The following is a 27,698-nucleotide window of genomic DNA, read 5'->3' as shown; positions in this document are numbered from 1 at the left end:
GGCACAGAGCTGCTCCCCAGCAGCTTTGCTTCCTTTTTCTGGACATAGCACAGCAGAAGGACGTTACAATTTGACATGGGCAAATCCAGATTTTGGGTCTTTTTATTGGATTAGCAAAAGTAGGGCAGCTGGTGCAGAGTGCCAAACCCATGCACTTGCATTTTGCTGCTCCACTTTGGAACAGCTCTGTGTGCTTTACACTGGACCCTATGCCTTTAGTGCCTCTGCAGACTGCCCAGACAAGGCTGAAGGGAGCTCCACCTGGCCCCTGCTTCAGTCATTCTTGGGCCTTAGCAGGTTTGTGACCCCAAAAGATCCAGTGCACAGATAGTCCTCTTTTTACAGCCTCATCAAAATCCCTCTGCAACTCAGGCACAGATCTGACAGTCAAACTGGGGGAAGTGCTGAAGGACCATTAGGTTTCCTGTCCCTAACCACTGTGGACTACAGACATAACTGATTCTTGGTCTGCATCTCTCAGAGGTTTTGGGGAAACACTGCGATTTTCTTATCCTTTACATTGGGAAGCTTCAAATAAAGATTTCTAGAGAGCTAAGACACAGATATTGCCAAAATGTACCAGAACCACATTAAATATTTGCCAAGAAATGCACCCCACCTGCCTGAGACCATCAAGGTTGTACCATCAAGCCTGCAACAGTCTTTGCTAGGCAACAGCCACCAGCACTCCTTAGTGCACTGAGCCCCTGCTTAAAGGCAAATCAGCAAAGTTCTTATAAGGATGCAGTTGCTCAGTTTTCCCCAGAGTAGCCCTGCTCATATTAGAAACTAACAACAAGGATTTAGAAAAAAGCACATTTACATATTTTTTCCAATAAAGACAGATGTTACGCACTCAAGGATGGTATCTGCTTAAAAGGCTGCAAATCCCTTGTGTGCACAAACAAACATCATTTGAGAGAATTTCACAGTCATGCAGTATGTGCCTATCAGTTCCTGTTAATTTGAGGAGGCTGTTGATGAACTGAACAGCAACTCTCCTCTTCTCTCACAAATGCCTGCAAAAACAGGAAAATAGACTCAACTTTTCCTCTTATGCCCACAAGATAAAAGATGAGCAGCTCAGTAACTCAAATCCCTGCTCTTTGAGCATGCAGAACACAAGCTAAAACACATATAAGCAAAAACTAAACTGCCTTTTCCCCATTTCACATTTTCACAGTTCGTTGGTGTATAAAGTAGCATCCAAACAGCCTGAAACAATTCCATCTCTGCTGTAATTACAGGATCCCACTAAAATCACAGGATTCCACCACTAAAAATGTCTTAACTGCTTCCATAGTTTTCCATAGTATATTGCCTATGCCATCCTGCTTTCCTCCCAAATATACTCCTGAACACAGAGAGAAGACATCCCCCATCCCCAAACTGGCCAACAACAGATTTATTTTAATGGTCAAGCAGGATCCAAAGGGTGGTTGAGCCATGGAGCAGCACTGCCCTGAGCTCAGCTGGCAGCAAATAGCTCCAAGATCTCTCCCAGAGAGCCATGGCAAGTTCACTACCTGACACTCACTTCATCCCTACAGATATTTATCTCCCCAGACTGAGTCCATTTGGTGCATTAGTCACAGATCCCCTAGCCATGCTTCAAGCACAGCATAATATAGCATGAATCACTGTGCTGAATAATCCAGAAGTATATTTCAAATATAACTTTTACCATGCTCCTTTTTACTGATCTTTCTTTGATGGATCATAATATGATCACTTTAAAAGTATTTCAAATAATAGCTACACTTCAAAGCATTTTTCTTCTTTATCTTTTTTAAAACATTACATCAACTGTCATGTATTATGATTCCACACAGTTATTATCATGCTGACATTTAAATATTGCTTCCTTATGGATCTACCTGTTAAGTATCACTCATTGCATTCACCCCTTTAACCAGAAATATTTATTTCTCACATCAACAGACTCTTCCACCCTAACACAAGTTTCTGCTTTTTATTCTCATAGCTGTGATATTCACTTTTATTGTTAAATCCTGTGGACACCAATGGCTGTTTTATATATCCTATGTTTGAAAAAACAACTGCAGGACTCAGCAGCATTGGCAGGAGCACTGATTATCAGCCCTGCTAATCTGAGTGTCGTTCTGCACCCTCTGGTTCTGATGGTGCCAAGCTGTTACAAGGAATTCATAGCCAGGGTCCAGGTGATACAAGCTCCTTTCCCAGTTCTGCCCTTCAAGTGTTGATTGATTTCTGAGAAGCTGCTTGATTTTCCTCCATTAGGAAGCAGAAGTAATGGTGCCAGGTCAAACTCAAAGCAAAAGAACATTTTGAACTCCTGTCATCCCTACACAAACTCCTGCTGTTCTCACATCCTGTCATTATGTTAAGGCATGGGCTTTATTCTGCCTGATCTGAAACACAGAAATGATGTCATGCCAGGCACACAAGTCTATCCCATGGGCAATACCAAAGATTTAAATTTCAATAACAGCATTTTAAAAATTTCACTTTTCCCTTCTCACTAGCAAGCACAGCTCATTCTTGTCCTTCTCCTGACAGTGACAAGTATTCTATGAATGATTTTGTGCTTCCATCCAGCCTTCACTCGTGGTGGAAGGCTACTCATCTGGAGTTCAGCCAAAAAGCAGAGATGATGGAGAGTAGTTTTCTCAACTTGCCTTAAGTAGTTCTACTTAGAGAGGCTGACTTACTTTACAAAAAAATGGGAGTTATTCCTGGAAAATAGCCTTAAGTTGAAAAACCAGCAACAAGCTTCAAAAGCTAAAACTTCCAAGTTAAAGCAATTGCAAGGGAAAATCATAGTTCATATTATGCAAGTGAGATCTTTTTGGCAAACAGCTGAGTACATCTGCACAACATACAGCAACTAATGACCTATAAACACAAACATCAAAGATGGCTTTAATGAAAGGGTTTTTTTACAATCCAGCTTGCTCATGCATTGGTTGTAAACACTGACACCCTTGTTTAAAGCTGATTTTCTGTGTTACTTTTGTGCATCATTTCAGCCAGCTTGCAGCTTTGGGAGGTGAGCTAATCTGAGCTGTGTGCTCACACCAGTGACAATTGTTCTCTCAAGGAGAGCAGCTGCAGTCCATCCACAAAATTTAACTTAATGAAAGAAGGTTACAGCTTGAAGTTTGCATTTACCAATCTCCCAGTAAATTTTTTTACACAATCTCTTGCAGCACTCAGCTCTAAGTGACACATGTGCATTTCTGCTGTGACAGCTTTACTGGGTTTGAATGTTTGATTGTTTTTGGGAGTGGTTCTGCCCCATTCTTTTTCTCATAAAATTATCTTGTCAATTCACAAAAATATCTACTTTTCTGCAAGTTCCACTACTCTTTATGTGTGAAATAAAGGAAGGAAAGGCAAGATTTGAGGCTCTATTTCGAAGTCAATGTGCTTAAAAAAAGTATTCTTGTTTTAGTACCCCAAATTACACATAGTTGGTTAATTTAATTTTCAATTAAAACTGTTTCACAGAGCAATCAACCTAAACTTCCTATAGAAAACCCTAAATCAACAGCAACAAAATATACAAACAAATCAAACAAATAAAAAACCCTCCCAAATACAACACAACTACAAAACCCTTTTCTGCTTGAAAATAAAATTGTTTATTGCCATCAAGGCACTGCACACACATTTCATGCTGACCTGGCTACATGTCAACATCTCTTTGTGCATGGAGAAGGTGATCCCTTTAAGTCACAACCATTTTATTATTGAAATAGAAAACAGAAGTTCCCAGCATGCTATCCAGAATAATTCCTGCAAGTCCACACAGTACATCACAGCTACTGATCATGAGTGACTTTGTTTGCCAGGCATACAAGTTTCTCTCCCTCCCTTGTCTTCAAACACAGATTGTGTCAGTAAGGAAAGCTCTAAGTGGAAGAGAAAATTGAGGAGAAATTAGGAGAGAATAGAAAGAATAATAGTAATAATAATACTAAGTTTCTTTAAGAAATGGAGTTTTGCTGTGACTATTCCCACAGGCCCTACAGAAAGGCTGCTGTGACTCAGATTTGTTGGGTGATTAGGCAGGATCAGGTTTGTCAGTGAGAATGAAGCCAGGGCACCAGGTGTGACCTGTCCTTTCTGGGTGGCCTCAAAGGCCACAGTGCTCCCCTGCCTGCAGAGATCTCTCTGCTCATCAGCTGAGAGGCAGAGCATGGTTATGAGCACAGGATTTTAACTCTGTTTTCCCCCTCCTCATTTTGGGGCCAGTTTAGGTTGAGCCTCCAAAGGCTCAATGGCATTGTTGAACATGCCCAATTTAAACAGGATTTTCCCCCTCAGATGAGCAGCTACCATCCAGCCAGAGTATAAAGGCTTGGTGCTAAGTACCAGGTAATGATTAGCTATGATGAATTAAGAAGCAGTGCCTCTAGAATGTATTCTATATGTTCTGCAGTAATTAGGGTTATTTTTAGGATAATATTCTTACAAATTGTTGAGTTCCTGGATACCTGTGAGCAAAAACCCTGGCAAAGCTGCATTTGTTCTTTTAGCAATAAAAGAAAGCATTATTAACTGACAAGCCTTTTTCTCTTTCCATTTACAAAGCCTTGGGTTTTTCCCTTTTTCTAGCATATTAAATTAATTGGTTTTCACACTGTTTCCTGCTTGTTTAGCATAACCAGTAAGTGAATTAGTCCTTTATCTCAGCTATCCATAGGTTTCTTTAGGAAAAAAGGTGATTATTGCTGTGGTCACCCCATGGTACCCCATTGTTAATCCCCTCACTGGATCTTTGATCCAATACAGTTAAATGTGTGTCCAGGGCACACTGCTGTGCCTATCTCTAATCCTCCCCAGAAAACCAGAGGGTTAACAGCTCTAGATGTCACTGTACTTAGAATCTGGGAGCCAAGTAACAGTCCTGAGTCAGACTAGGTGACACAGCAGGGAGCAGTGGGGTCTGAGCTGCCTATTATGTTTAGTTTTCAAAGAGGTAACAATCAGTGAGTGCTCTAGCAGCACTGGCCAGCAGCCTCAGCAATGTATGATCACAGCATTTTCCCCTCCATTAAATTATACTCATGTTATGTCAAAAGCAAAGTAACTCATCACGAGTTCTAAATAAAAATAAATCAATTACACACCCAGAACACCAATGTTTTGAGAAAAAACTTGGTGAGGTTTTTTTATAGAACAGGCTGCAACCCAGTGCTCTTTCACATCGTGATTTACTTCAGTCCACTCCAAGATTTTTGACAAAAAGTCCTAAAGACAGAATGGCTTGAAACACCCTGATGAGTGCCTCAAGTATACTTTAATCTATTGGAAGCAATTTTCTCCAGAGTAACACATGCTTTCTCTGATGAATGGAAAGAACATCTCAGTATAATTACTGAAAATGTGAGCTTTATGTTTCAGTACAGAATCTTGGGTATTTTGCATTAAATGCCAACAAATGTTTTATTCAAGTCACAACAGCAACACAACTCAAAAAAAAAAGACACAGTGATAGTCTTGATTCCCTCTTGTCAGATCCTTTTTGTGCTGGTGAGATGCCATCACTTTCCAAATGGCATCCCTGTATAGAAGTGATATACAGAAGAATTGCTGCAGTAACAAGACAAACAATCAGGTTTAATGAACTTGACATTCTGGGTTGTTTCTAATTATCACAGGTAACAAGCTAAGGCCAGAATGATCAGTTTCAGCTAAGCTCATATAAGCTCTGCTTATAGCTCTTTGAATTTCAGTAGTAGATGAAATCTGCTGAAGTTCTGTTTATCTTCTGCACAAGGAACTGCATGTCCCTAGGAGTCACATAAATGTGTCCTGAAGGGATAATCTTAAAATCATTCCTTTCCTTCTGCTAAAAGTTAGAGCTATGTATTACAGTAACACTGTTTTTATTAATGAGCTGTATTTCAGGTCTGTCTTCTCCAAAATGCTTTCCAGAGCTGCCATGTTTATGGCTTCTCCTGTGCAGCATAACTCAATATCCCTGTTATGTAGATAACTCAGATTTATGCCTCTATCCTATGAGACATTTCACAAACTCAGGCTTAGTGTTGTCAGCTTGATGGATGTCAAATCCTGAAATTTACCAAAAGACATCCAGCTAATGGCATGGCAATGCTTCCAAATCTAAATGCATCATCATTGCAGTAAATAATTCCCTGCTTTCCCACCCTCATTCCCCCTGTGAGAGCAGTCCTATTGCTGGAGAGGCACAATGCTTCAGACATCAACCTGAACATCACCCACAGCACTGCAAAACCAGACAGGCACTTCACTGAGCCCTGCCTAAAGGAATTCTGCATTTCTTCCCCAGGCCTCATGCATGCTGTGATCATGTAGTAAAAATAAAGCCAGGAAAGACATTTAAAAAAATTGTTTTGCTTCATTCTGATTTTAAGAAGACTCAACAACACTAGGAAGTGATGACTGCATGGTAACCATTTAATACTGACTAACCTGATAAAATTTTATGTGACAACAGCCAGTAACAGCACTACCAGATCCCCAGACAAGAAGCAATCATGCTGGTAAATTTGCAGTCCTACAACTCCTGAAACATCTGCCAGGCCAAACTAAATAATTTCAGAGGAATTCTGGAAGCCCATGAAAAACAGCTTGCTCAACAGCATCCCATCTTTATTGTGAGTGCAAAACCCTCTGTGCAGCAGGGAAACAGAAGCTGGTGATTTGAAGGCAGGCAAAGGGGCCTTTGGCAGTAATTTTGCAGGGGGTGATGTGTGATGTTATGTGGAAAGTCTTTAATGAATGGAAGCAGTGGGCAGTACTGAGGAAGAGGTGTTCTGCCACAAGGACCCATTGAACTGGCCTTCTGCTTTCCCAAGGGGCTTTGTTCAGACTGGCATCTGCTGAGCCCAATCTTCAGGAGTAAAAGGGACAGACTCCCAGACTGGCCTTCTCCTATTCTGCTTAGACACAAGGTCTTTCAAAGAATTTTGGACACTATTACAGAAACCAACATCCCACAATTGTATGAGCAAGTGTCAGAGTTCCTAAATAGAAACTTTACTGAGCAGCTGAGTACGAGGAAGCCACTGGCCGGAAAGCAGTGAATTTTTCATCTTTAAATGGAATGTGCAGCTTCTGGGCAGAGATTTCCTGTGAGCTGAGCTGACCAGATTTTTGTTGTTTAATCCTTATTTTCCTGCAGCAGTCATTTCCCTTTACAGAACTTTCCAACCATTGCAGTGTGGCTCAGACCTGGAGGGTAGAACTCCAGGGAGAGGCTTCACAGAAGGAATCCTGGAGCCCTGTGAGACTCAGGACTGGCCAGTCAAAGTGGAGGTGTGGTTCTGGGGATAAACCATGAAAACAGCTGGGCAATTCCTTGTTAAAGCTGTTCTAGTGCAAACCTGATGCCTGAAATCTGAGTAAAAGAGCAGGAACATTACTACAACCACCTGCAATACCATGATGGAAGCTGTTACTCCTGCCTGCAAACCTCAGTTCCCTTTGTAATAAAATATACAACCTGCAAAGAATAACTCAACTAATGAGCAGTTCTCTTGAACTTTGAATGCAAACTATTATTTCCCATGATTACTTACACTCCTTTAGTTCTGATGAATTATGTATCTATTTAGCCATTCTTGGTTTAGCAGAGGCGTCAACAGGAGGTGAAATATGGGGAGAGATGGTCAATATTAGACAGACATATCAAAAGGGTCACATCTCTGCAGGGCTCCTTCTGGAAAGCTGTTCAAAACAAGTTCTGAAAGAATAAGCGTGGCAGGAGGAAGATAAAAGTCCAAATTAGCACAAATAGCTCAAAGCAGCATTGAAAAAGTAGGGTACAAGGTGCAGTGTCCAACAGAAATTCAGACCACAGAGGAATCCATGATAAATGATTCATACACTGCAGAGTTGATAATGACACAACAGAGCCATTTTAGCTACTGAATGGAGACAGTCATAGCTGAAATTAAGACTAAGTTTGTGACTCTAACAGAATAAGATTTTACATAATTTTGCATGGTTCCTTCTGACTGGAGTTTTGTGAATACAGAGAATTTCCCTATTCCTTAGTCAAACCTGTTAAACAGCATCAAAGTCATTCAAGAGCCAACATGTTTTCCCAACCCCCGCAATTGGCTTCTCGAAATCTGAACTGGGGAGAAGTAAAAGCAGCATTACAGAAAGCTTCAAACCAAGATCCTGACTCAGGATCACCTGTCTGACTTCCACTTTGTGTATTTGTACTTTGCCAAGTGCCACACATTGATTCTACAACCAGAAACTGATCATCTCATTCAGTTGAAGAGGTCACTGCACCCATCACCTTGTCTTCTGACCCACTCCAGACACCCTCTAGTGCTGGTTCCAGAGACTCAAGTGTTGCTTTGGGCTCCTGCCCCTTCTCTCCCCAGGGTAGCCAGCCCTGCCAGTCACTGGTGTCACCTCCTGGTGCCAGGTAGGTGCTGGAGAAGGAACCCACTGTTCTCAGGGGAAGATGATCCTTTGGATTATCTGTGCAGTGAGCAGGTCTCGCACAGCACACTGCTCTGTTCCTGGATAATACAAATATCTAATTTACTTTCAGGAAAGTGGGACTTAGACTGGCTCAGAAAGGAAAAAACATCTAGTAGAGTCTCTCTTCTCAAAATCAATTAGAGCCAGCAGAGAGGCCAGGCACTGACCCCTCTTTCAGCCAGAACAGCATCAGTCCCCCCTTCTGCTCCCCTTGTGCAATTTGGTGGCAGATACGTGTCACAGACATATTTTATGAAAAAACCTTTTGCCAGGATCTTTTCTCCTGAGAAGCTGGGAAACTTCAGCTTCTCCATGTTTTGCTGCTTTGGAATGTGATTTGGAGATTTGTCTACTCAGCATGTGAAATTGTTTTTAGTTGATGCCCAGTGACAGCCACCTGTGTCGAGGCTGTGAGCAGTCACAAGATTTTGTTATCATTCCATTCCTTTCCTTGCAAGCCTTCTGATGCAATCCTTTCTTCTATTCTTTTAGTATAGTTTTAGTATTTAATTTTCTTTTAATATAATATATATCATACAATAATAAATCAGCCTTCTGAAACACGGAGTCAAGATTCTCATCTCTTCCCTCGTCCTGGGACCCCTGTGAACAGCACCACAGATATGTGACAGGGACCTTCCTCTGCTGGGAGGCAGATACTGCCCCAGCTGCACTCATTCCTGTTTTCTCCACAACCAGGAGAGTTGGCACTGTGAAACTGTCTTCACAGAAAATCAGGGCCCTAAATCTGAGTAGAAAAAGTTCTGAGCTGTAGTAGATATGCTTCTCCCTCAAAAAAAAAATCAATTATTCAAGACACAAAGAAGCTGCTTTTAGAACAACCAGATTATTAAGCTTTATCCTGTGACTTGAACAAGTGGAATATTGCAGCTTTAACCTTCTCTGCCATCTGAAGCTTCTTGTTGATTTTTGTTCATCTTGACTGTAAATTTCTCTCCCAGGTTCTATATCTTGATGACCAGTAAGACACTCTTCCCATCACTGCAGCCTGTTAAATAAACCATCTGATAGGAAACTCAGAGGAGGAGGAATCTCTGTCAGAATCAAGTTTCTTATAGATCCTGGACTTCCCAGTAAGTCCAAACTCCACATTGCCCACACCACCCATGGGAGCTTTGCTTTGCCATGGTGCTTCCACAAGACAATTCCCACCCCTGAACTTATTAGTGCTGCTTTAGAGTGAATGGAGTGCACATAAGCTGTTACCACCAAGAAAGGACAAGCAGTAATTTTGGCAATATATTAATCTTGCAACCATCTGGAATGAAATTAATCCAGAATCTCCCACAGAACTGATAATACTCTGCAGTTCATTTTGCTGCTAGGTTATACAATACACTGTTTGCATGAAGAGTTACCTATAATTCATGGCCCAGCATCTTCCTGTGCGTGTCATATTTTGTACACAGTATAAGTGTCTAGTGTACAGTGACCTAGCCCTGCTTTAGCCACTGTGAAGTGGGGAGCAAAAAATATATATATTTACATATAAAATACATATTATATTATATATAAATATTAAAAAAAATACGTATATCCCACTGCCAATATCCAAAAATAGTGGCTTACTGCTGCAGAGCATTCTGGCCATGGCTTTGCTGCATGTGACATGGCACTGAGTTGAGTCTTGGGAAATAAGGGACTAATGGCATTAGGAAGATCCTGCCAGGCATTTACTGTTTGGAGCAAAGTTGCTTCTTGTTTTTTGGGGACTATAACTGGGACTTGGAAAATGTGGGTTTAGTTTTCAGTGTGTCTTAGCTTTCTGCATACTCAGCAGCACAGGAAGGCATTTCAGTCTTACAGGCTGCATCCTGTGCATGATTAGGAAGAGATAATTCCCAATATCCCCACAGTGTAGGGAAGATGAATATTTTAAGGTGGGATTGTGCTCCAGTGCTCGAGCTCATGTAACAGGACCAGAGCTGAGGAGACAGTGGGGGTTATTTATGGAGTTAAGCATGGTTAAAAGCATGTTTGCAGGTCACTTTCCTTTACCTCAGCCATTCCTCCTCCCCACTGCCCTGCCAGTCTCCTGGCCAGGAATGTGCCAGCTGGTCTAGCATGGAGCTGGTAACAGCATGTGTTGTTTGGAACAGCAGGTACTGCCTTGGAAACACGATGGAATGTGGGATTTTTTACAGAAACAGGAGTTTATTGCCAGTCCATTTGCTTCAATGCAAAGTTTGCATGTGTGATATTATAATGCCAGTTTTAACAAGATTTTTTTCATGAGGAAAACCTCATCTTTAGGGAAGAAAAAAGAATAATCACTACTGGAAGAGGACTTGTAGGGAAACAGGAATTTAAAAACTCTTATATTGACTTCTCATGATTTCATACAAGGAATGATGCACTGTCCTTCTCTCTTGGTGCATAACATTTAGCACAAAGCCAGCCTACATCTTAATAAAGGAGCAGTTTATCCAGAAAGTCCCAGTTTTTTTGTAGAAAGCAGGGAGAGAAGGAATACAGAGGGACAAGTCATACTGACCAAAGCCCTGTTATTCCTGACAGGATGCTGGATTCCAAGACAAGGGAGAGATTTAACATTACAGAAAAGCACAGAGCTTCATGTGGTGCTATGCTAGGGGTGGTATTTTAGCATTTGAGGTCTTCAAAGACTTTCAGAGATCAATTTTGCTCCTTCTAGTGCTAATGAAGCAGCACTAACTGATGGGATCCACACAAGTTCCCTCCTAGGCAGCTTCCTACCCTATAACTGGGCTTGTGAGGATTTCCCAGTCCTCACCTCAGGCCCTGTTTTGCATCTGCAGCTCCTCATGGCAAAGCAAAGCAGAGCAGAGCTTGGCACCAAAAAAAAGCAATTAATAAAGGTGATAAATTTGTATATAGTTATTGTAAACAGTCATGCATTACTACACACCACATCCAAAACAAATGCTGTTTCTTGCCAGTATCTAAGAAAACCCAGTAAGACTGTGACAGTACAAATAATTCTTTTTTATTTCATTAGGTCCTGAATGCAGAGGAATTGAAAAAAAGAATTTACTTGAGAGAAACAATGGAAAGGTTTACAAACAAAAGAAAATTAAAAGGAGGTTTAACTAGATAGAAGATCACCACTTTTACAGCTGTGACAATGAATATAGTGCTTTTCCTACAGTAAAACTGGTGGTATTTCTCATGGAAGGACAGCCTGTATTTTCAGCTCTATGCTCTTCCAAAATGTGTTTTTTTGTGGGAAGAAAAGTTTGTTCTTCCTTATTTCAAGTGCTGAAGTAGATATTTCTTTAAATCAGTGCTCAAAGATCCTTGGCACTTCCTTAGAAGTGTTACCTCATGACAGATTGTCAGAAAAAGGTATCAATCCTGCTTACATAAAAGGATGGTGAAAGGCAAGCTCCGTTAAGAAAACACCTTCAGTATTTTATCAGTTCCTCAGCAGAGGAAGATACCTCCAAAATAGATCCCTCTCCTCCTACACAAAGAGAAGTCATTCCAGTGCAGCTAAAAGGTGAATTTGACCTGGTTTACCCAGGGAGATAACTCCAAGAGTCCTTAGTCTTGATTAGTTTCTGTATATTAAAATCATATTTCTCTGGAGTTTTTTGTTTGAACCTTCCTTTCCCTTATTCTTTTTTTAACCTGAAAACCCAAACATGATAATAAAATGTGCATCCCATGCAATAGAAAATGTGGCCTTTTCCACAGCCTCCCTCAGCTGAAAACTCTGAGGCCAAGAATTCTCAGGTACTTTATAATCAATGTTCTCCCTAAAATGATGTGTGTCTCTTGTTTCTACCTCACAATAGCTTTTCCTCAAATACTAACAGTTGTTTGTAAGATGGACATTCTGGGGATCCTTTCAGGTATTAGAAGTGAAATTTCTCCTTTTCCAGTGACTCCTCACTGGTATGAACAGTCAGTCCTGGGAAATGCAATCCCTGTGGTGGGGTCTCAGCCAGGAGGGAGGGCTGGACCTGTGCTGGTCCCTGACAGATGCACCACCTGCTGAAGAAATCCAGCTCTGCCCAAGGGGAGCTTGCTGGGAGCTGGACTCTGCTGTTCACTGTGTGCCCCCAATTACTGCTCACTTCTGCAAACAGCAGCATTTATTATTAGCTTCAGATCTGCAGAACATCTAAGACACATTATTTTTCATTTCAGTTACCAAATTATGTCTCAAACACTAAGCTAAAAACCCTAGAGAATTACTGAAATATGTGCATTTTACCCATTTTGTTTTCATGTTTTTGAAAACAAAACCATTTTGGAAAATGGAGTCCTGAATGGAAAATAAAGCACAAAATATGCAACTGGCTTAAGGTATTGAATAAAAATAACCCCAAATAGTTGCCCAGGGAGGCTTTCTCCTGGGATCCTAAGTCAGGATGCATTACCAAAGGACAAAGTGATCTTTAGCAGAAAGAATGATCCCAGACCTCAGGTAACCCTCTCATGCTAAGGGTGACAGACTCTGCAGCAGGGTCTGTGTTGAGCCAGAAAAACAAAGTGAGACAGTTCATGGTCATTCACAGAGCAAAGTAAATAATAACAGCACGAGGGATAACACCACATGAACAAAGACATCCAATTGTTGCTAGCAGATTTGCCATTGGTGAGAGGATGAATTTCTCTTTCTAAGTTATGCTAATTCTTCTGCTAGCACGTTGCAGGTTCTTTGTGTTTCACTTGAATACTCAAAACTCAGAAAGAAGGCTAAATAAGGTTCCATCAAAAGAAAAAACTAGTTAAAAAAAATTAGGAGACTTGAAGCACAAAAAAGAAAAAAAAAAAAATAGCAAAAACAACCCCCAAACAGATGGAAGTCAAACATCTAGCTTTAGGGGTGAGTGTTATTCCTGACAGTCCAAACCAGAGATTTCCTATGGTTTGTTTCAAGACAAGAAAAAAATGTGTATATTTAGGATGGCAATATCAGAATGCTCTCAGCATTATTTTGGGAGACATTTATTGACTGTGATAGGTTTCCAGAAAGACAAAGTATTTTAGTAACACATCTTTATATCTGTCATAAAGAATCCTTCACAAGTGCTGTTAAAAACCCCTGGCTAAGAAACAGTGTTAAGACTCTCTTTTATAAACTTCATTTGTTTGAATGACAAGATTTAATATATGCACTTTGGAAAGCAACATCCAGCAAGCAGTAACCACATCATACAATAATGAAGATGGGTAGAAAAACTCATTAAAATCACATCTTCTTACCATATGAAAATTATGACAACTTACATACAGGCTAATTATTTAATAATGTACAGCTGCTAAATTAACTACTACTAGTTACTATTAGAAATTACTGCCACAAGTTCACAGGGTTTTAGAAATGCAAGATGTAACTGTGGTGTAGGTGGAAAGTAGGAATACATCCCCAGTTTTGTCACTAATCTTAATTTGTGCCATGTTATCCATGAAGACATACCTTCTCATTAAACATTCCCCTATAAATTCTCTGGAGGTTTGGTTTCCTCCAAGATGTCCATCTTTAACTGAATGAAAACAGTTAAAGACAGTCAGTGTTTTAATTTAGAAAACATCCTAGTGCATGCTTAATTTTTCCCCAGTCACAAAAATTCTCAGTTTCTGATTAACTTTGATTTAAGTGGGACACATTAGTGTGTTTAAAGATACCTCCATGCCCAAGGCTGTCCCAATGGGCTTCTCCTCCTTAATCACTTGGGCTGGCATCAGCCTTCGTTTCTCCCTCCTCCAGCACCCAATACCATGAACAGGGACTGAATTTTGTCAGCTTTGAGCAGACAGAAGGCTCAGTCCTCTGAGCAAAACATCATCACCCTGTGACAGTGTTCACAGGGGTCCCAGGATGAGGGAAGAGACGAGAATCTTGACTCCATGTTCAGAAGGCTGATTTATTATTTTATGATATATATTATATTAAAACTATACTAAAAGAACAGAAGAAAAGATTTCGTCAGAAGGCTGGCTAAGAATAGAAAAGGAATGAATAACAAAGGTTTGTCTCTGACCAAGACAGTCTGGACAGCTGGACTGGGATTGGCCATTAATTAGAAACAACCAGGTGAGACCAATCAATCCCAGATCCACCTGTTGCATTCCACAGCAGCAGATAAGAATTGTTTACAGTTTGTTCCTGAGGCCTCTCAGCTTCTCAGGAGGGAAAAATCCTAAGGAAAGGATTTTTCATAAAATATCATGGCTACATTACTCCTTGTGTACTAAACCCTCATTCTTTCACCAGCCAGTGTGAGGGCAGACCCCTCCTGTGAGCAGGACCCGCACCCAAATCAGGCACTGCATACCAGCATGGGAACAATCAGGAGTTCTTCAGGAATGGTTTCCTGAAGCAGCAAGTACAGGGCTGTGTTTGCTGGAGCACTTGGACAAGTTGGTGGTAGGTGTTTCAGGGCTTTCATACCTTGAGGGAATATAAACCTTCTTCTGCAGACATGCAACAACCAGGAACCCAAGAGTCTGCAGAAAGGTGAAAGCAGACCTTGACTTGTAGGGAACAGGAGAGCCCTGAGCTTGATTTCTGCTGCTTTGGTTTTACATCTACCATGGCTTGGTATAAAAAGAGTAAATTGTCTTGAAGGCTAAGACATGTGGGACTCTTTCAGTACTGTTTAAGCATATTAAAAAGTTTGTTAATAAGCGAAGAAATTCTGCAAGAATACTAATATTTTTGAAATGTTGATTAGCTAGGAAAATCCAGCCATGATTAATTTAGTGTTTGATGACTCCCTATCTGCTCTCTCTCCCAAAACCACTTTGCTGTTCTTTTAGCACACAGTGAGATTTCATAAAATGAACCTACTCAAGGCTATTTCATGAAAAGCATGACATTCATTTTGCATTTATGGTAATGTTTAAATAAATACTGTCTCCAAAGTGTTTTGCAAGGCCCTGGAGTGCTGCACTGAGTGGATAGATGGCTTCCAGTCATCTCCAAAACAGAAAACAGATTAACATGGCAGAGCAGCCAGGGAGGAACATGTGGAGAACTCACTGGAATGACACTCCTGATGTGATAAAGATGCTAACAATAGCTATTAAAGAGGTCAAAATAAAGAGAGATTTAGAGAAAGAAGTTGCAAGAGCTGGATACTTAGAACTGCTCTCTCACTACCTCTGAGCCTGTGCTACCACAGGTGAGCAAACTTCCATTGAGGGACCTGTTTGTCCAAGGGAGAAGGAAAAAAACAATCTCAGAAGTAATTGTGAATGCACAAATTCATCTGAGGTTGGAATAAATTCTCAGAGGATTTGTTTAATCAAAAACAACAAAAGTACATCACTGGTTCTCCTCTAGTTCATGGGGAGATTGAAGGGAATAGGGCTGCAGTGGTAATTAATGCAGTATCTCTATATCTCAAGGGATGGTAGCCCTGCAAAACATTATTTATTTAATAAAAGAAATAAAATATTAATTTTCTCATCCTGGCAAAGCAAATATATTGAGCATTTTCTGTTGCATTTTGAGGTGAGCCAACAGAATTGGAGATTCAATACGATTAAAAATAGATAAATATGAGATTTTCTTGTATATTTTGAAGAGCTGCACAAGGATTAACAAGTACAGAGCAAAATATCCCCTCCTGTTATTGTATAGGAGAGAAAAGAGGGAGATGTGACATTTGCAACAGACTGGGAAAGAGGTTCTCTGTGCATACAGGAGGAATGGCTTTAGGGATTGATCAAAAGCCACGAAATGTGGGCTCCACTTTGACTCAAGCCTCAAAAAGAGGAAAAATAGGTGGGATGTGATGAAAGGTACAAGAAGAACATCACAATGAAATATTCAGTGCTAGTGAGAAAGATTGTAGTGAACCTCAGATTAGTTTTAAAGAAAGGGAAGCTGTTCAAGAAAAATTCAATTTGGTATACAAGGCTTAGAAGAGGGTTTTCTGCTATTGTTTTAGTGTTAGAAAAAAAAAAAATTAAAATAAGAAAAAGACTGCAGTTGTCAAAAAGAGATGCCAAAATTCAGGTCAGGATTTCAGAAGCACGAAAGTGACAAAACTGTGGATTTAAGGGGCCTGAAAGACAGAGCAGAGATTTACCACTTGAAGGAAAGTTAAAAGAGCCCTAACTATGAACACTAAGTCAGAAGCCAAGAGAAGACCAAAGACTGACATTGTAATCAAAAATAAGGAAGTGAAGAAAAGTGCTTGAGACATTGAGGTTGATGAGGAGGCAGCACTTTAAAATGGCTGAAAAGCACCAGAGGTGACAGCAGACAACAAAGTGAGGAAAGAGATCCAAGGCATGAAGTGGAGCAGAGAGACCAAACCCTCAGAAGAGAGATTTTCCAGGAGGTTTTGCTAACTTGGAGCTCTGCTTTACCACATTACAGCCAGTAGTTAGCACACAGAGCTGGTGAGCAGCTGGCAGTGCTGCATTTACTGCACTGCACATCTGTGTCACTGCTGCTTGTCACCCCCAGCCTCACCCTGCAGCCCCCAGGGATAGCAGGGCAGGGTTTTATGGGATATTCCCTGCTCCAGAGCTGGAGCTGCAGGAGCCAGGTCTGTGGGCTCAGCCTGCATTTCTTACCCACTCAAGGCAGAGATTCAGTTTCCTTTTCAGTCATTCAAGCCCTAGCAATTTCCAGTGACACCAGATACCTGCTGGCTGCAGCTCCCAATTAATCTGAGGAGCTGGAGAGCTTGGCTGTGCTGCTGGTGTAAACAAGGCACTTAGGAGCATGTCAGGCTTTGTTCAGCCAGGAATCACATCCTTGTTATGAGTTGAAGCACCACACCTGCTCCTTTTAGGTTAACTGACAAATTGCTGCTATGTAAATCTGCACTTTGAGTGTAGAAGCAAGCCTCTCCTGAGGCTACCTGACAGTGTGTGGGGAAGGGAAATTGAAACCAAAACAAACACACCCAACTTGTGATAGCTAACGTGGCAAGATATCCTTGCACCAGGGAATGTAGCTCTGTCTGTGAGGCAGGATTACTCACAAACACCAGGTATATTTTGTATATCTGTACCCCAACACAGCCAGAGAAGGTGTTTCTTTAAACAGTCTTATTAATTACCAAAGCTGAAATAGAAGAAATTGTCAGTGCCACCTCTGATTCCCCAGAGAAATGAGTTAAATAATGTCTGACAGTCATGAGAAATGTTGGACCTTCATTCCCAGTGCCATTGAGGAATGCCTGTTGTAACAAAGCACACACACCTCCTGTGCTCTGTGGATGTGCAGCAGTGGCAGCAATTCCCACAGGAACTTGCTGTCCTTCTGAAAAGCCCAGCTGTGCCACCAAGGAGCTGCACAAGGCTGGTCTGGCATTCCTGAGCACACAAACTCCCAGTACTGGCTGGGCTGTGACAGCAGTGTCCCTGTCATGCTGTGTGGCCCCACAGTCCCAGACAAATCACACAATCCCAGCTGAGGAGGATGCAGTTCTGCTGCCTCTGGGACCAGGAGGTCCCAGCTCCTCTCCCTGAGCCCCCTGATAGCTTTGGGGGTGCAGCAGTGGAGAAGAAGTCCTGAAAGTTTATCAAAATGCTTTTGACCTCTTCAGGCACCAAAACATTCAATGCTGTATGGGGTGTGAGCCTGTCAGCTGAGAGACCTTTCTCACCTGCCTCTGAAGGTTTTGGCTGCAAGTCTCTGGGCAACTTCTGATGGAGTTTTACAACCTTCACTGTAAAAATCTTATTCCTTATATCTAGTCCAAATGTAGCTTTGTCTGATTTTCTGTGACAGTCCCCATATCCTCCAAGAGTGTTTTGTCCTGCCTGGGTGATTACCTGAGCATGGGCACGAATCAGATCTAAATCTCCTTTGACATTCAGCATCACTCTGTTTCCTTTTACAGATTCTATGCCCAGTATTAAATAATGTAAGTCACAACCAGCCAAACAAGATTTGCTGGGGTTTGACATTCTATACTTTGTTAAAGTGCATTGTGCTGAATAAGAGAAGGTGGCTGAAAGCATCTCTTTAAGGAACTTTCAGACTGAGCATGGGCAAAGGCAGTGGCACACAAGCTGCAGTGCCAAAATCCTTCCTGCTCCTTCTCCTGCCAAAACCCCAGGAACCAGCACATCCTATCCAGCCTTTGAGTTATGCAACAGTGTGCAAAAGCTGTTGCCTTCAGAGGTGTCCAAGGATTTCTAGCTTGATCTGCGACACACTGACCATGACTTGTGGCCTGAGGAAGGGAAGGTTTTCCTATCATCTGCTGGTGCACCAGTATTTCAACACACCTGCCCAGCTGTATTGCTCAGCATGGATAATTGAGCATGGTATTCCCTCTGATGAGAAGTCAAGCTGCAAGGCCATCAAAAGCTATCAAACAATGATGTGTACACAGCTGAGTCTGAGAGGAACAAAACCAGCATTTTTTAAAAAAATTGCGAATTGTAAAACCTAAATTCCAAAGTCCTGTATTTTTGCACTTGTTTTAAAATCAACAGCTCTAAGGAGACAGGCAGAGAGCAACATCTAACCTCTAATAAATCATCATTCTCAGATAAACATTATAGATCCCACCTTACCAGAGTGGATATTTAAGAATTAAATAAGTAGTCAAGACAAAACCAAAAGAGTTTTAAGTATGACTATTTTATACATGCAGTTTTACTTTAAGATTAAAGTAGAATAAATTACTTAATCCATCAAAATCAGATAAGGAAGGAGCTTCAGGTTGCATAATTCAGTGAGTTTCAAAAATAGAACTTAATTGCCTGAAATTGTGCTCTGATCTATATGCTTCCATGGACAAATGCAATTACTGCCTCTTGTAAACAAGCTAATTGATGAGAGAGAATATAATTCAGAATATTTTATATGTGTACAGCATTTCACAGAAAGCACAGAGACTTGAGCAATGATCAATAGTAATCATCACAGCCCCACTGGAACAGGAAAAACTACACTGCTCTGTTTGCATCAGCTGAGCATCTGTTTCAGTTTTCCTTAAAATTATTAAAACCTTTCCTCTCACCTAGCAAAATAAATTAGCTGTTCAAGCTCTTGAAAAAAAAAAATCTCACGAGAACAGAGGTAAAAAGGCTTCTCTTGGGTGAGGCAATCAAAAATCTGAGAGCGACTCCAAGATCTGAACTCTTATCAGGTACTGCTCAGTCATTACACAGAGACAGAAACATCAAAATGGCAGCAGTTAAGTTGCCAATAAAATGACAAATGCTAGTAATTCCTGATTTTTGCCTCAGACTCATAAATTAGGATGGCACAAGACCTTGTGATCAACCAGTCAGACATTTTCATGGAGAAAAATGTCACGGGATTGCAGTTAATTCATTCGTCCTTGAACTGCAGGGTGACAGTAGCAAAATACACAATTTTGAAGATGTTTTAATCTACTTACTGTTTACTTTACCTTGTGGCTGTCTTCTTCCTAAACCCAAGAGACACAAGTCCTCATATGCCCCCATCTGATGTCACCTTTCCTGTTGTATCAACCAAATTTGTAATCTTGCTGAAAAAATAAATTTTTCAATGAGATGTGTTTTATTGCTCTTAATTATAAAACTCAATAAATCAGTCTCCTCCAAGACCAAAAAGAATTTCAGTCTAAGTTCCTGTTTCTTGTCAAAAATTAATTTTTAATCACATTTAGTATGATGCATTTAATTTTTTGCACCTTAAAAATGTTGGCTTTCTCCGAAATGTGATTTGCCCAAAAGTGACACCCACACAAGTGGGTGGAAAGGTTAAAATTTTCTGTTTACAAACTGTCTTTGAACAGCCAATACACTTTACAAAATGTGTATGCCACTGGGTGAATACAATGTACACACATCACAAAATGAGAACAACTTGTCACGATTTTATGGAACTGCTTTCACATAAATTATTTGTCAATTCTCTTTTTCCTTGCAATAGTTGGTTCAAATAAGTCATTAGGAAGGTAGTGACTCCCCTGAGTTTTGCATCAGGTTGTGTACATTCAGCAGATAGAGCTGGCTAAATAAATCACAAATATCTTCAGTATACTTTTCATTTGTTAAATGCTTTGTTTTAATGCCTAAACTCTTTGAGAAATACTATTGTCCCTTCTTCCTTCAGATCTAAATCCTGCTCACTTTTAAACGAAACAGAAAAGTAAAGGAGCATTGGATCAAAATTGCATTTCTTTTGTTCTCTGGATCATCATGGAATGATCAAGGCTGGAGGAGACCTTCAAGGTCACCCAGTCCAACCATCAACCCAGCAGCACCACAGTCACACCTGCACCACCTTCCCAGGTGCCACATCCAGAGGCCTCCTGAGCACTTCCAGAGACAGTGACCTCACCTCCTCTCTGGTGGAGCTGCTTTCACTTGTTCCAATGCCTCACCACTCTTTCAGTGAGAAAAAAAATTCAAGTATCTAATCTGAACCTCACCTGTGTCATCCTTTCCCTTGAGTCACGGCAGGAGACATTGACCCCTGCTGTACCCTCACTTCAGGGAGTTGTGGAGAGACAGGATCCCCCCTGAGCCTCCTTTTCTCTGGGCTAAACACCCCAGCTTTGTCAGCCTCTCCTCATAAGTTGTGTTTTCCAGACCCTTCCCCAGCTCCATTCCCTTCTCTGGACCTGCTCCAGCACCTCCATGTCTCCCTTGCACTGCAGGGCCAGAACTGGACACAGCAGTCAAGGTGTGGCCTCAGCAGTGCCCAGCACAGGGGACAGTCACAGGGGACAGTCCCAGCCCTGGTGCTCTGGCCACACTAGTCCTGACGCAGAGCAGATGTCCTTGACCTTGTTGGCCACCTGGGCACACCCGGCACACTCTGGCTCTTCACCTTTCTGGACCTCACACAGCTGCCCTCAGCCCATCCACCCAGCCTGTCGAGATGTCTCTGCAGAGAGAGATCAAAATGTGATCTCATCCTTGGAAAAATATGGGAGAACAACAACATTTCTTGGGTTTGCTGCCATGAAACACATCCCACTGATGACTTCCTTGCCATTTCCTAATTGTGTTGGGCAGCAGAGCAGCCAGTTTGTGGGAACAGCTGCTCACACATAATTTCAGAGGCTCGGGCCCTACCTGTTCAGGAGGACACTTCTGGCAGTCAGAGGCAGCTCTCTGCACAGGCAGAAGGGCTCACCTTGCCTTCACAGGGGTGGCTGAGAGACCTGCAACATAAACAAATAAACAAACACCTTTAGTGCCCTCTCGGAGCTCTCAGCATCTTTCTTGCTCTCACCTTGTGCAAGGATTCTCCTGAAGTCCTACTGCTACCACAGAGCTGTCTGAAAAGGGAGCTGCTGTGCGCTCACCAGCCTTTGAAAAGAACAGTTTCCATGAAGAAAACTGGCTGGGATTATTTATACTTGCAATGGTCCACTGCACAGGATCAAGGGCTTTTAACTGTTGCTGTGGAGAGCATCTGTTCTATGTGAAACCTCACAGAAGGAACCTGACACTTGGTATAATTTCTTACAGATATTGCAACACTCCCCCTGTACACCCTGACAAAATATTTGCAACTAAGTGCATTTGACTGAACACTTGGCATAGGACTTCTATTAATTATTTTCAATTCACTGAATAGGTAGATTAGTCAGGCAAAACTCACAATATATATGGGCAAGTCAGTGAGCCAATCTCTGGCAGAAGCCTTGCCTCAGAATTAAAGTATTTTGACCTTTCAGGGCAGATAGTTTAAGGAAAATGAAAGTTTAACAACAGTGCTGCAATTGTTAAGATGTTGCAATCAAGGCACCGCAGGTGAAGGCTCTCTCACCAAATGAAGACACTCTCAGCACACTGAAATGACAAGCTTTTAATGCAGACAACAGTGTTTGGCTACTGCAAATAAAGGCAAAGAAAATGTGTACTTTCACATTAGATTGCACGGGTAAAGTGAACATCAGGGTGTTCCTCCAAATCCACAAAGAAAATCAGATGTAGAGGCTGCAAGGAAAGGCCTGGAAAAGATATTTCTTTATCTTTACTCACCCTGGATCTGCCTGGCCTCTGCCTGCCCAAGGACAGACATTTGCTGAGGGAAACTGGCAGGGAAGATCATTTCACCAGACCTTTGGATCTGACAGCGTTATGAGAGGGCAAACACTCCCTAACACCAATGTAAGTCCAAAATAAAATCCTTCCCAGTGCTTAAACACACGTTGCATTTTCTAACAAGTGAAGAAAATCTTTTTTTCATCCTGGATTTGCTCCATCCACAGGCAGAGCAGTGCTGGTGCTGAGGAAGTGCCTGTGCCACAAGCACAGCTCTGCAGTGGCTCCTCAGCATCCCCACATCTGCAGATTGATCTGTTTGCTCTGAGCACTGCTCAGCTCATGCCACTGCTTCATTTCACTCACTGCTGTGGTGGTGGAGCTGCTGTTACACCCATGATATGAGCTCTGACTTATGAAAGCAAGATTGTAGAGCAGTCATATTTTACGGCACAGCAGTTAAAACAGCTGGGAAATTCAGAAACCTGATAATGGGACTGTCAAATGCTTTTCCACATTTTCCAATTTCCATTCTTCTAATGAAAAATATTCCTTCTGCGTTCACATTACACCTCTCATTCTTTTATCACTTCCTATAAATCACTCTTCCACTCTCTGGATGAATCAAACTTTTTTTTGTCTGTGTATCTGAAGCCTGTCATGACCATCTAGTGCAGAAATGACAAGCAGAAATGCAGCCCATGACATTGCACAGACTGTCACACACTCAGCTGGAAGGCCCCTTCCAACCCAGGCTGTTACATGGTTTATGGTCCTCTTGGATTTGTTTTAGTCTTCATGGAACCTGATAGAAAATTTGCTTTTAAATAATATTAAGCAGCTTATTAGGAAATATTAATCAGCTAATTTTAATCGTATCACTGGCAAAATATTCACACTGCCTTCTAAATGATGGAAACTCACCTTTAAGTGGTCTAAATTCAACAGCTAAAAAACAATATTACACAGAAAGACTTTTAAAGCAGGAGTCAGAGTAACCAGATGCTGTTCTAGTTTATGCCAAAATAGCTTGAAACAAAATAAACTGTAAGATGTTGCTCTGCACACAAGCTTGCAAAGTTATTTCACTCCATACTAGTGGATTATTACAAACCATTCTTATCTTCTTTCATTAGTAGATTCTTACATTCTTTTCAAGAAGAATAGTTCCAGAAAATTTTAGATCATTTTGGATAGAAACAAGTGCAGCTTATATAAATACTTTGGCAACTCTGACAGCCAAATAATCTTTCCTCAATTATTCTTTTTATTGTTATTTTTTTCAAATAATTAATTACTGTATTTTAGCTGTTTTTCTACTTTTATGATAGGAAGGTTGGATGATCCAGCACATAAAGGATGTTATGTAACACTTCTGTGATGTCAAGTAGACTCAATGGATGCAAAGAGGCCTCCCTGGTTGGTTTAAATCTCTGTAAAGCAAAACACCAGCCCCATTCTAACTGCAGTACAAAGGGAAATTTGGATGTGATTGAGATCCTCTGGCCAGGGATGCCAGAGCAGTTGTGTTATATAATGCATGTGAGCACAGCTGCTTGCTTATCACAAGAGCCAGGAGGAATGCATCACACATCAAAGGACAGAGCTGCCTTCCCTCCTGCCTTCCACAAACCCCCAGGTGGGGGGCACTTCCCTGGGCCATTCACAGCACAGAAACTGCCCAGAGCACAGAGGAGCTGGTACCCAGCCATCCCTCCCTGAATGTTATTTTCCACAGGGTAGGACACTCACTCTGTTATTGGGAATAACAGCATTAATTTCCCTGGGAGCTGAAGGGGTGCAGCCAGCCCAAGCCTGGGGTGGGAGACCTTGGAGTGCCGTTTGCCAGGCACTTTTGTGCAAGGAGCCTGCAGGAAAGCTCTCACTCACACACAGGGAGAAAGCCATTTCTAACCTAGTTTTCACCTGGAACACCTCATTATTGAGTGAGCTCTGCCATTTAGTCAAGACCACTAGGATGGTATCAAGACCTACCCAAACACACCAAAATTTCAGTGTTACTGGGTACACATGACATACACAGTTTGATCAGCATCAACCTTCTAAGAGAGGGGGCAATGCAAAGTACCTAAACAGAAGGAAGGACATTTTCAGTGAGATTTTACAACTTTCAACATGTGATCACTCTAACCCAGTTGTGCTTCACAGGTTTCCATTTTGAAACCTACTTCAATACTTTGCTTCTCAAAATACATGTGAAAGGGAAGAAGTTCCACTAATCAAGATTTTATTATTTGGTTTGAAAATTACAGTGTGATAAATAGAGTTTTAAACCAAGTTTTTCAGTAATTCTCACAGGAATTTTCTGCTTTCTGTGTGAATATTCTCCAGCTCACACAATGATCATCTTCCACACAATGAGTGCTTATATGTTTAGGGGTTGAATACAAGAGATCTCTGTGTCCAAAGCTGAGAGAGTGAATGGCAACACAACTCCTTCAGCTTCTGGGGTGCTCAGCAAACTGAAAAGAGTGAAGAAAATTGGCTGGTTCTAGCAGAAATCAGATGTTAGTCCTGAACTAAAACTGATTCTCTTGACTGAAGGCTGGACAACACAGAGTGACAGTGAGGGAAGAAGAGGAGAGGTAGATTTCAAAGACAACCTCTGCTGTCAGAAATGCAGAGGCTTTGTTCAGAGACAGGGGAATCTGAGGGAGCAAAGGTGGGTCAGTGATGTATGAAAGAAAAAGGCTTTGGCAGGGGTTTCAGTGCTGTTCTCACGCAAGGCTGGCAACTCTCAGAATTTTTTTTTCCCCTACAAGGTGACTTTCTGTAAATTATGCACAAGATTCTACCCTCGTGGCCCTATCATAAAAATACAAACCCTCAATCAGATTTACATTAATGGGAGGATATCAGGCTGCTGTGCTCCTTCAGGTGCAATAATATCAATGCATCTAAACCACTCTTCCCAATCTGTTACCAACAAAAGGCTTATTTACAGTTCAAGTCTTTGATTTTAACTTGTCTAGAACAATTTCCTTTCCATGACTCATAAAGGTGAGAATAGAAGGGATATAAGGTACAGGAAACTGATAAAAAATCTCCAGAATGGGCTTTGCCATGGGAGATGTTGCCCTCTGGTCTGGTTTCTGGCAAGCTGTAATAATGTAACCTGACTGTCAACTCCCCTGACCTGTGGCTATTGTCACATACTTTCCCAAATCATCCACAAGATGCTGAATGAACTCATCATAACTTATTTCTGTTATGCAACCCCATGAAGAATACAACTCTGTATCATGGTCTGAGGGCCCAGAATAACTGCAGAAATGACTCAGTATCCAGGCAAAACTTTCAAGCCTGCAAAAAACATGACATTTTCCTGGAAAGCAACTAAGCAACTTTTAAACTCTGACTAATGCATTCTCCTGTTTTCTTTTCTTTTTTTTTTTTTCTTTTTTAATCTGTCTATACAGGTCTTGAAGCTCTGAATGCTCCTGGGCACTGAGAACAATGTGAGGTGAAGACTGGCAAATAATGTCTGAGCAAGGCAGGACAACACTCTGTAATGTGATATCTTGGGAACCTTTTGAGGAAATGTAGCATCCCAAGGACCTAGAGACAGACACCTCCTTTTTGCCCAGGAAGTCCATATTGCCAGGGCACCTGTTAGGTGTCCTGGGAGGGCTGGAGCTTGGCCCCCAAGGTATCTGCTTCTGCAAGCCCGGCTCAGACTGGAGGAGCCATTCTGCTGCTGACTTTGAGTCCCACGTGCTCCTGGCCAAACCAGGGAGAGCAGCTCTGGGGACTTCAGGACACAAACCTCACAAAAGCCAAGCTCTCTCCTCTCTTGTCCCTCCATTCCAGCCGGAAAGCCCCCTGACACCACATCCAGGAATGCACCTGCAGTGAAGTAAAACCAGGTGAAAGCAGATCCTAAGTGTAACTGAATACTAAGAACCAGACTGTGCTTCCCCACCATGTTAACAATTGTGGTTGACTGCCCAAAAGAGAGAAAATACATATCACCCCCAGCTAGAACTCACCTAGAACTTTCCCCTAGAAAAACATCAATGAATGTGACAGAGAAAGTTTAAATTCATGAAAACATTCTGATATATAGTCCTCATTTTGTTTCAGGCTGCTTCCCACTATTCCAATGTCCTGTGTCAAACATCCCCCACATCCTTGGGACCCATCATGGGAATGACACAGAATTTACATGAGAAACTTTGATGTAGAGCTTAACACAAAATGGTACCAGCTGAGCATGCTGCAGGGAGGTGTGCACAATCCCTTTTTGTTGGAAACAGCTTCTCACCTTGTACTAAAGAGGTCAGCAGGTCTGAGAACCAGGGTGTTCCACTCTGGCCATGGAGGGAGCTCTGGGCACACTCTTTTCCCTCTCTTTCTCAGTGTATGTGCTCCTGAGATAGTTAGACAGGATCAGCAGCACTAAGACACAAATAGAATTTCTGACTCTCGTAGTTTGCCTTGAAACATCCAAAAAACCACCACTACTGCAGCCCTGACTTCCACTACCCACAGTGAGGAAATTACCTTATATTATTATCAAAGCCATGGAGCTGCCAAAGGCAAGATGTATTGCAATAGATGAGCAGGAAATTTTCCTGCCTGAGCCAGGAAGGGAAACTCTTTTCCCACTGACACGGTCTCCAGCTAAGGATGGATGCAGCACTTTGTTTTCTCCAGAGCAATGGTGACATTTTAGATCATCTGTTGTGCTATAAATGGAATACTGTGATCTGCTGAACATTTTCTACCTGGAAGGCCATTTCCTGGTGCCTGGGTCATTAACTTGCCTGGATGCCATTGCCACATCTGTAATGAAAAGCTGTAACATGCTAATTTATGAGGCTGCTGTGGTGCAGGTATTTTAAACTGCTCAGGTGTGAACAGCAAAGGCTGGCTGGGGTTTGAATCCCTTCAGCAGTATTAGCTCACTGTGGGTGGCATTTGAAATTCTTGTCTCTGAACTGGAGGAACATGGGCTTGACAGATGGAGCACTCAGTGGATCAGGAGCTGTTTGGATGGTTTCACACCAAGAGTTGTGGTCAATGCCTTGATATCCACAGGAAAGGAGCAACAAGTGGAGTTTCTCAGGGGCCAGCTCTGGGACTGGCACTCTTCAACATCTTTGTCAAGAAACATACAAGTTCTGCTGAACTGATTTTACAACTATAGCTATTAAATTATTTAAATCTAAACAAGACACATGCCAGACTGTCAAAACACTCAAGAAGAAGCTTTTTTCAAGTTCAAGTCTGCAGCTACGTGTCCTCCATGTAGGCTGACAATCAATAAACACGAGAACAAG

The 27,698-nt window shown here is 41.7% G+C and overlaps 1 long non-coding RNA gene across 1 annotated transcript in view; it reads right to left on the bottom strand.

The window, feature by feature from the left end:
• LOC132335344 (uncharacterized) overlaps window positions 1–21,878 on the bottom strand; it is a 108,611-nt gene extending 86,733 nt beyond the window's left edge. Inside the window, exons 1-2 of the long non-coding RNA XR_009488642.1 lie at window positions 21,478–21,878; window positions 19,821–19,919 (exon numbers count right to left, since the gene is read on the bottom strand). This is a non-coding gene — a long non-coding RNA (uncharacterized LOC132335344). The remainder of the gene's footprint in view (window positions 1–19,820; window positions 19,920–21,477) is intronic.
• Between the last annotated feature and the right edge of the window lie 5,820 nt (window positions 21,879–27,698).

The sequence above is a fragment of the Haemorhous mexicanus genome, chromosome 17, assembly GCF_027477595.1.
Source record: "Haemorhous mexicanus isolate bHaeMex1 chromosome 17, bHaeMex1.pri, whole genome shotgun sequence".
Lineage (NCBI taxonomy): Eukaryota > Metazoa > Chordata > Aves > Passeriformes > Fringillidae > Haemorhous > Haemorhous mexicanus.
This window is presented reverse-complemented; position numbering and strand designations above follow the sequence as displayed.